Raw genomic sequence first — 8,533 nt, 5'->3', positions numbered from 1 at the left:
ACAAGGATTCCGGAGATATAAGGAATGCCAAAATCCGAGTTATAACGAAGAAGTTATGACCTGTCGAAGTTTCGCGACAGAACCGACACGACGCCGAGTGACGTAAAATATGAATTTAAGATAGAGCGATATTTAGACTTAGCGATCTAAACAAAAGTCGTAGATTTCGTTAAACCGAGAGCGTGCATAAAAGGAACGCCCAAATCTGACTTCGTATGAGGCAGTTATGATTTTCTGAAGTTTCGACGTGGCAGTATACAGCCCGAATACTCGATTTGAGATCGAGCGGTTTTTAGCCGAAACAATCTAAATGAGAATCGAAGATCTCATTGTTAGTAACGAAACGATGAAAAGTTAGGCGAGAACGGACGTCAGACGAAGAAGTTATGAATTTATAACGAAGTTTTTCTGTCCCGGCCTTCTAAAAATAAATAATAAAAATAAAAGTCAAAATTGGCCAATGGAGCCTAAATGAAAGTTGTAAAGTATGGTCTCGCCTTCGCGTGGATATAAAGAACGTCGAAAACGGAGTTCGTATGAAGGAGATATGAATTTTTGAAGTTTTAATAAATATTTTATATTTATTTTAATTTAACTCCGATATTATCCGAAGAGAAGGAGAGGCGGTCTATCCGAAGTACGCAGCGCGTACTGCTGTACGCCCCGCGTACAGCATAGGGCACTCGAGTTCTACGGAGTAGCGAGTCGTATGCAATGACGGAGATGGACCGATGACGTAAGCGCTGACGACCACCGAGGCGTACGCCCCGCGTAGCCTTGTACGCCCCGCGTACGTGCGAGGGTTCAGCAGCCTATAAAAGGAGGTCCGAAGCAGCTTCTTTTCTTTTGCAAATTTCATCATTCTCTCTGGTCCTTTGCCTCGATTTGCGTGCCGATTGTACCCCGAAGCCCCGGTAATATTCCCGAGCCCCGAAGTAAGATCCGAAGCCCCGAGGATCCCGAAGAGCGTTATTCCCGAGCCGAAACGCTGCCCGCGAGGAGCCCGGTTTTGTGAAGATCTTCCAGATCTACGGAGAAACACCTCTTCTGCAAGCCGTAGTGCTGCCCGATCATCTTCTGATCAAGTGAGTGTGTAGTTATTTTCATTCCAACGCAATATTATGAAGTATTTCCTATAAAATACGTGTTATGTGTATATATTTGGTTGTTATACGTGTGAGTGTATATTCACTCTCTTCTATCTTATAGATCTGATGTATTCTCTATGAAATACGTGTTATGTGTGTATGCCTCATCTGTTATGTGGAATATGTATTGCTTAAAGCATGTTATACAGGTTTTTAAACTATGTATAAAGACGTATATTTTTATCTACTAATATGTTGGGTAGAACATGGGTAGATAATTGGTGTGTAATAAACAGATGAGAGGCCTCGGTGTTATTGGTGTTATTTTAGTCATTCAGCAGAGTATGGATGACGACCACGGACTATTCTAGACTGTCCTGTGGAACACTAGCAGGCTCATTACCTGTAGGTGTTGTGAACGACGTGTTCACCGGTGTACTCTATCCCCCACATGGTTTCCTTTAGGACACTTATTGTTGAGGAAGCCCCTCTGCAGTGATGTCCGTCCCGATGAAAAATCCTGAAATAAGTTCCTTATAATAGACGTTATTTTTAGGAACGTAAGGTGAGGATAACGGGAATGGGTAATCGGGTTTATTGTTGATTGTTGAAATTAAATATAATTATTGTGGGTTGAAAACCCTATATGCTCACCAGGCTCCCAAGCCTGACCCACTCAGTTGATTTATTTTACAGGAAGTGGCGCAAGAGCTTAAGATGGGCGAAGATCAAGTTGTTTTGTTTACAAGTCTGTATATGTATATATTTGTTGAATGACTTGTAATGCTATCGTTTATGCTTTATGATCTGTATCGGAACATGACATCCCGTCTTTTGATTATGAAATGAAATCATATTTCTTTATGAAATGTTTTGATAAATATCTATTTTATCATGTTTTGTTTTTGGGAACAAATTCCGCATCTCTTTTAAAATTAAAAGGATTTACTCTGAAAATTATTTTAAAAAGCATAAATGAAATCGGTCTTTTCTGGCCGAGATTTTGGGGATGTCACAGTTGGTTATCAGAGCATTAGTTTAAGCGAACTAGGAATTTGTAGGATTTCTAAACTTAAACTTAGCATTCTAAGTGGAGATTGCGAGGTGTGTGTCTGTTGGATCTTAGACACAAGCACTAGTTTATTTTAGGAAAGTTGCCTAAAATGCTTTTATGTGCTAAATGTTATATGTTGCCATATATGATATTATTTGTTCGGATCTATGGTTTGTTGCCAACCGGATCTGAAGGTTTATGTGTTTAGGATTCTAAGCGTATGTATACGATATTAGAACTAGCATGTAATCGTTTGGAGTAATAAGGTGAAATTATTCGGTATATAGATCAAAATGGTGAGAACAAGAAGCGGAGTTGGAAATGCTAATGAAAACAGGAATCAACCGCCTGTAATCGAGAAAGTACCTGTCGTAGCTGCTGCACCTGAGCCGATAACAATGGCTGGTGTACAAATGATGATTCAAATGATGTTGGATCGTCAGATGGAAGAAACAAGACGCCTGCTTAGGCAGAATCGTGAAGAACCGTCAATTCAAGTGGAAGAGCCCGAGGAGAATGGAGGGCAGTCTGAAGGAGAAAACTTTAGTGGGATCATTGGTCAAGACGAACAACCAGTGGTTAGACGCAATAACCAATATGGAGTAAATGATGGTCGTGGGTGCAAGTATAAGGATTTCATGGCATCCAAACCACCATGCCTATCCGGAAGCCCGACGCCGGTGCAAGTTATGGACTGGGTCTCCGAAATGGAGACTATGTTTGAAAGTTGCAAATGCAGCAACAGGCAGAAGACTGCTCTTGCGATCCCTCTGCTAAAATCTGGCGTGTTGAGTTGGTGGAAGCTATTAGCTGACTCTATGCCCAAGGGAGAAGCAAGCAAAATGTCTTGGGAAGACTTTGTGGAACAACTAAAACTGCAATACTGCTCCGAGCAGGACCTTCTGGAAATCAGTAATGAGTTTCAGAATTTGAAGAAAGGGAAATTGAGCGTTACTGAATACGCTACAAGTTTCACGGAAAAGATGAAGTTTATCCCATATTTGGTGCCTACAGAACTCTCTAAGGTCAACAAGTTTGACCTTGGACTACCAGCGGACTATGGTCCAATGGTTAAGCAAGCAACCACATTGAAAGCCGCCATCTGGGCTGCTAGAAATGTTGAGACCCAGATCAGGGAAAAAGGTCTGGAAAGGTCAGAGGTTGGTGAGAAAAGGAAAATCGATGGATTTCCAGGGTCCAGCAAGAAAAGTAATTTCTCAAAGTCTAGTTCGAGAGGAAGTGGAGGAAAGGTAGAGGCGAAATGGTGCGACAAGTGCAAGAAGAAGCATCATGGGAAATGTAGCGGGGAAACCACATGCTACAAATGTGGAAAGCCAGGGCATTATGCCAACGAATGCACCTTCACCAAGAATGTTTGTTATGGTTGCGGTGAGGAGGGGCACATCTCAAGGGATTGTCCGAAGAAGAAGGAGGCAGCAAGACCCAACATTCCGCCAAAGCCAAAGGCGAGAGCATTCCAGATGACACTGGAAGCTGCTAAAGATGAAGCTGATGTCGCTTCAGGTACCTTTCTCGTTAACAAATTGCCTGCCCAAATTTTATTTGATTCTGGAGCCAACTACTCCTTTATATCGCATGAATTTGGTAGAAAACTAGCTTTGCCTATTGTGAGACTAGATAATGCTTTATTAGTCGAAGTTGCTAGTGGCAAGATTGTACCTGTTAGCCATCGTATGAAAAACATTTTAATTGATTTGAATGGGAATAAGTTCCACGAGGAATTATTACCTATAGAACTTAATGGTTTCGACATCGTTTTGGGAATGGATTGGCTTAGTGCCAATGATGCCGAAATTTTATGCAAGAAGAAAATAGTGAAAGTGAATCCGCCTGGAAAGGAATCGTTTATGGTGTATGGAGATAAACGCAGAGTAAATTCTGGAATCATTTCTCTAATGAAAGCCAGAAAATGTTTGACCAAGGGGTGTACATCATACTTAGCATTCGTGATCGATGCTAAGAAGGAAAAGAAGGTGGTGCAAAATATTCCTGTTGTGTGTGATTATCCGGAAGTATTTCCCGAAGATCTTCCTGGATTACCGCCCGATCGACAAGTAGAATTTCGTATTGACTTGTTGCCCGGAACAACGCCAATTGCAAAAGCACCTTATCGATTAGCACCGACGGAGATGAAGGAGCTAATGATGCAACTTCAGGAGTTATTGGACAAAGGTTTCATTAGACCTAGTTCATCACCCTGGGGAGCTCCGGTGTTATTCGTAAAGAAGAAAGATGGAAGCATGAGGATGTGCATTGATTACCGAGAGCTGAATAAGGCAACAATAAAGAATAGATATCCGTTGCCAAGGATTGATGACCTATTTGATCAATTGCAAGGTTCGAGCTATTTCTCGAAGATCGATCTTAGGTTAGGATATCATCAGCTGAAAGTAAGAGAGCAGGATATAGAGAAGACTGCGTTCAGAACCCGATATGGACACTATGAGTTTTTGGTTATGTCGTTTGGACTAACCAATGCTCCCGCAGCATTCATGGATTTAATGAACAGAGTTTGTAACCCGTTCCTTGATAAATCTGTGATAGTGTTCATAGATGACATTCTGATTTATTCAAAAAGCCAAGAGGAGCATGGCAGACACTTGCGAGAAGTTTTGGAAGTCTTGAAGAAGGAGAAGCTGTATGCGAAGTTCTCCAAATGTGATTTTTGGATTCGAGAAGTTCAATTCTTGGGTCACGTGGTCAACCAAGAAGGTATAATGGTTGATCCAGCAAAGATTGAAGCTGTAATGAAGTGGGAACAACCAAAAAGTCCCACGGAGATTCGAAGCTTTTTAGGATTAGCCGGATATTACCGAAGGTTTATCCAAGGCTTTTCTTCGATCGCTAGTCCATTAACAGCTTTGACCCACAAAGGAGCTACTTATGCTTGGAGTGATAAGCATAAAGAAGCATTCGAGAAGCTAAAGAAGAAACTATGCGAGGCACCGATACTTTCTCTACCCGATGGAGTTGAAGACTTCGCTGTTTATAGCGATGCGTCTGGTGTTGGATTGGGTTGTGTTTTGACCCAAAGAGATAAGGTGATCGCGTATGCATCTCGACAGCTGAAAGAGCATGAAAAGAACTACCCGACTCATGATTTGGAGTTGGCAGCGGTAGTTTTCGCTTTGAAAATATGGAGGCATTACCTCTATGGCACGAAGTGCAAACTTTTCACTGATCATAAGAGTCTCCAATATCTCTTTAGTCAGAAAGAATTGAATATGAGGCAACGACGCTGGCTGGAACTACTTAAAGACTACGACTGTGAGATACTTTACCACCCCGGTAAAGCCAATGTTGTTGCTGATGCTCTCAGTCGGAAAGTCAATCTTGAAAAGAGAAGGTCAAGAGCGTTGAGAATTGAAGTTGTCTCAACCATTTTAGAAAGTATAAAGAAAGCTCAAGAGGAAGCTTCGGAGAAGAATGACCGGAAGGAGGAACGTTTGGGCAAAACGTTGGTGTTCGGTGTAAACAGTCACGGACTGAAGGTGTTCCAAGATCGGATTTGGATACTTAAGACAGGAGGAGTCAGAGATCTTCTGATGGAAGAAGCTCACAAGACCATGTACTCAATTCATCCCGGTAGCACTAAAATGTATAGGGACCTGAAACCCTATTATTGGTGGCCGACGATGAAGCTCGACATTGCGAAGTATGTGGCCGAGTGTGTGACTTGTGCAAGAGTCAAGGCACAACATCAGAAACCGTACGGGAGTTTAGAACCATTGCCTGTGCCTATGGGTAAGTGGGAAGACATTACTATAGATTTTGTCACTAAACTGCCCAGAACAAAGAATGGTCACGACATGATTTGGGTGGTCGTCGATCGATTCACTAAGAGTGCGCATTTCATAGCAGCCAATGAGAAATGGTCTATGGAAAAGCTTGCGAATTCTTATGTGAAGGAAATTGTGAGACTTCACGGTGTTCCGCTAACAATTGTGTCGGATCGTGATAGTCGTTTCACCTCAAGATTTTGGAAAAGTCTACAAGAGGAATTGGGTACCAAGTTGTGTTTAAGTACAGCTTACCATCCGCAGACTGATGGTCAGAGCGAACGGACGATACAAACACTTGAAGATATGTTGAGAGCGTGTACCTTGGAATTCCTAGGTAATTGGGATGAACATTTACCTTTGGTAGAATTTTCCTATAATAATAGTTTTCACTCGAGCATAAAGATGGCACCTTATCAAGCTTTGTATGGACAGAAGTGTCGTACGCCGTCTTGTTGGCTTGAGGCTGGGGAAAAGCAGTTTATGGGGTCGGAGATAGTCCATCAAACTGCTGAAAAGTTGAAAATAATTAGGGAGAGAATGTTAGCAGCTCAGGATCGTCAAAAGAGTTATGCTGACAAAAAGCGAAGACCGATGACTTTTGAAGTTGGAGATTCGGTTTTGCTTAAAGTATCGCCGTGGAAGGGACTCATAAGATTTGGAAAAAGGGGAAAGTTAAGTCCAAGGTTTATTGGACCGTTTAAAGTTCTTCAGAGGATTGGGAACCAAGCTTACAAGCTCGAACTACCAGAAGAACTGAATGGAATTCATAACACTTTCCATGTATGTTATTTGAGGAAGTTCACGGGAGAAGTTCCCGACATAATTCCACTTTCAGAGTTGAGGATCGATGAGAACAAAAGGTTGATTGCGGAACCAGAGGCAATTGTTGACCGAAAGACTAAGAAATTGCGACGTAAGATGGTCGAGTTAGTGCTTGTCCGATGGAAACACACGAATGGGCCAAATCTCACCTGGGAGACGGAGAGTGACATGATGAGTCGCTATCCACATTTGTTTGTTGGTGTGTGATTCCGGGGACGGAATCATTCTAAGGTGGAGAGAATTGTAACGCCCGTGTTTCAAGGCTTGCCATTTTTAGCAATGTAATAGTCTAGGTTAACCTTTGTAACCCCAATTTGAAATAATAAAAATGTATTATTTGTGAATTATGTGAATTATGTGTTTATTTTCTTAATTATTATAATTTAATGAATTAAGAATAAAATAAGCGTCAAAATTAAAGTGTGAGATAAGCCCGATATCTTTGCATAAAGTTTTAGTGGTCGAAACAAGGATTCTGGAGATATAAGGAATGCCAAAATCCGAGTTATAACGAAGAAGTTATGACCTGTCGAAGTTTTGCGACAGAACCGACACGACGCCGAGTGACGTAAAATATGAATTTAAGATAGAGCGATATTTAGACTTAGCGATCTAAACGAAAGTCGTAGATTTCGTTAAACCGAGAGCGTGCATAAAAGGAACGCCCAAATCTGACTTCGTATAAGGCAGTTATGATTTTCTGAAGTTTCGACGTGGCAGTATACAGCCCGAATACTCGATTTGAGATCGAGCGGTTTTTAGCCGAAACAATCTAAATGGGAATCGAAGATCTCATTGTTAGTAACGAAACGATGAAAAGTTAGGCGAGAACGGACGTCAGACGAAGAAGTTATGAATTTATAACGAAGTTTTTCTGTCCCGGCCTTCTAAAAATAAATAATAAAAATAAAAGTCAAAATTGGCCAATGGAGCCTAAATGAAAGTTGTAAAGTATGGTCTCACCTTCGCGTGGATATAAAGAACGTCGAAAACGGAGTTCGTATGAAGGAGATATGAATTTTTGAAGTTTTAATAAATATTTTATATTTATTTTAATTTAACTCTGATATTATCCGAAGAGAAGGAGAGGCGGTCTATCCGAAGTACGCAGCGCGTACTGCTGTACGCCCCGCGTACAGCATAGGGCACTCGAGTTCTACGGAGTAGCGAGTCGTATGCAATGACGGAGATGGACCGATGACGTAAGCGCTGACGACCACCGAGGCGTACGCCCCGCGTACGTGCGAGGGTTCAGCAGCCTATAAAAGGAGGTCCGAAGCAGCTTCTTTTCTTTTGCAAATTTCATCATTCTCTCTGGTCCTTTGCCTCGATTTGCGTGCCGATTGTACCCCGAAGCCCCGGTAATATTCCCGAGCCCCGAAGTAAGATCCGAAGCCCCGAGGATCCCGAAGAGCGTTATTCCCGAGCCGAAACGCTGCCCGCGAGGAGCCCGGTTTTGTGAAGATCTTCCAGATCTACAGAGAAACACCTCTTCTGCAAGCCGTAGTGCTGCCCGATCATCTTCTGATCAAGTGAGTGTGTAGTTATTTTCATTCCAACGCAATATTATGAAGTATTTCCTATAAAATACGTGTTATGTGTATATATTTGGTTGTTATACGTGTGAGTGTATATTCACTCTCTTCTATCTTATAGATCTAATGTATTCTCTATGAAATACGTGTTATGTGTGTATGCCTCATCTGTTATGTGGAATATGTATTGCTTAAAGCATGTTATACAGGTTTTTAAACTATGTATAAAGA

Source organism: Lactuca saligna, chromosome 1 (genome assembly GCF_052625555.1).
Source record: "Lactuca saligna cultivar CGN05327 chromosome 1, ASM5262555v1, whole genome shotgun sequence".
NCBI lineage: Eukaryota > Viridiplantae > Streptophyta > Magnoliopsida > Asterales > Asteraceae > Lactuca > Lactuca saligna.
Note: the sequence above shows the minus strand (reverse complement) of the source record.